Raw genomic sequence first — 1,965 nt, 5'->3', positions numbered from 1 at the left:
CCCCCCCCAGTCGACCAGATGACCCCCGACAGCTCCGGGCCTGGTGTTTCTGGGGTAGTGCTGGGGACAGGTGGCGGTGCCAAGGTGCCAAGGTCCCTCTCTGCCAGTCGTGGGTGGGCCCCGCTGTCGGGCGCTGTCATTTTGTCGCCCGAAATGGGCCTTTTCTGCCACCAGGTAAGTGCCGACACGGTCTCTCTCGGCGTCTGCCGCCGAGGACTTTGGGCCTCTGGACGCACGCGGGGCTCTGGGCCTCTGGGCCGCCGGCCTGGGCCTGTGCGCCGGCTCCCGCGTGGCGTGTCTGGCAGACCCGACCCGTGGCGCCACCTCCGGTCTCTGGGTGACCCGAGGGCGGCGGGGCGAGGCGCCGTGGGTCTTCTACCCTGTGTGACCCCCGCCGCGGGCGCCCGGTGGTGGCCGGGACGACGCCCGCTCTTGTAGGCTCCGTGCCCCGTGTCAGGCAGCTCCTCCTCCTGGGGTCGTCGTCGGCGGCTGTCGCCTGAGGCGAGGCGAGGTGAGGTGTGGCGGGGGGAGGCGGCCGGCGAGGCTTAAAGCGGGCCCCTCCGGCGACTGTCCTCACCGTGCCTTCCCCCCCTCCCCCTCGGCTCAACGGATCGATGTGGTGTGGTCGTGCTCTCCCGGGCCGGGCCTAAGCCGTGCCGGACGAGGGACGGGCGTTCCTGGTGAACGTGTGCGGTCTTCTCGGTCTGTCCACGGGGCCCCTCGCCTGCCTTTCCCCCTGCCCGTCGGGGAGGGTGAGGAAGGCGGGAGGGTGGGTGCGGCCTCCGGCCCTGACTCTCGGTCTCCTGCCCGCCCCCCTCCACGGGGCGTCAGGGAGGCCGTCGGTCTTCGGACACAGCGGACGCTCTCGCTTCGCCTTCTCGGCGCGTGTCCCGCGAGCGGCCCTCCCCGCGGTGGGGGGGGCTGTGCCCGCTGCTGCGCCGCGCGCCCCGCGTGGGTGGGTGAGCGTGCCTCGTTTAACCCTCGGTGGTGCCCCTGGAGCGCTCCAGGTCGCCCCTCAGGTGCCTGAGGCCGAGCGGTGGTGTCGTTTCCCTTAACCCGGCGTCCCCCTCGGGTCCCCCACCGCGGTGGTGTGTGTGTGTGTGTCCCGCGAGTGGCTCTCGTTGGGGGAGGGGTCGAGACGGGAAGAGAGGCGTGCCTGTTTCCCTCGCGTCTTCCGTTGGGGGCAGGTGCTGCCTCGTCGTGGAGGCACGGGCCGTGCTCCGGCCCCGACCGTGCACACGCTCCCGTGTGGTCGTCCGCTTACCTGTACCGCAGACCCCTCCCGCCCAGTCGAGGCTCGGCGGCTCGTGGAGCGCCTCCGTGGGCCCGAAGGAGAGACGATGGGGTGAGGGACGGCGCGCCCTCGGTGAGAAAGCCTTCTCTAGCGATCCGAGAGGGAGCCTCTGGGGTACCGGAGCCCCCGGCCGCTGCCCCTCCTGAGTGCGCAGTGTAGCCGCCGTGGCGACTGCCAGAGCACGTGGGCAGAATCCCCCCACCTCTCCTCTGTGAGGGGGGATGGGTGCGCCGGCCCCGCGGTGGGGCCGTGTGCCGTTCGTTGCCTACCGCGGCCCGCGCCTCCCCCCGCCGAGTCGGGGGAGGGTCCCGCCGGGCCCCGCCGGGTGTCCGGCACGTGGGGGGGGACCGCGCGTGCGCCGCGTGCGTGCGGCCGGCCCCGCGGTGTGAGTGCAGGAGGAGAAGGGCCGGGGGGGCGACGCCCGGTCGGCCCCGGCTTCCCCAGCCCCGCGGCCGTGGCGAGGAGGAGTCCGTCGCGCCCGCCCTCGTCCCCGAGCCGGTGGCGGCGCGCGGGCACGGTCTGGGCCGCCTCGCTCGAGAGCGTGTCCCCGGGATGTGGCGCCTCGGGGTCAGACTAGATGGAGAGACGGATCCGTCGAGGGTGGACGGCGCCGCCGGCCCTGGCGGCGGGGCCGGGGCGTGGGACTCCGCTCCGGGGCCGGCCGGGGCCGG

This window comes from Giraffa tippelskirchi, chromosome 8 (genome assembly GCF_054371585.1).
Source record: "Giraffa tippelskirchi isolate mGirTip1 chromosome 8, T2T-mGirTip1v1.2.pri, whole genome shotgun sequence".
Taxonomy (NCBI): Eukaryota; Metazoa; Chordata; class Mammalia; order Artiodactyla; family Giraffidae; genus Giraffa; species Giraffa tippelskirchi.
The sequence above is the reverse complement of the archived record's forward strand: the minus strand, read 5'-3'. Positions refer to the sequence as shown.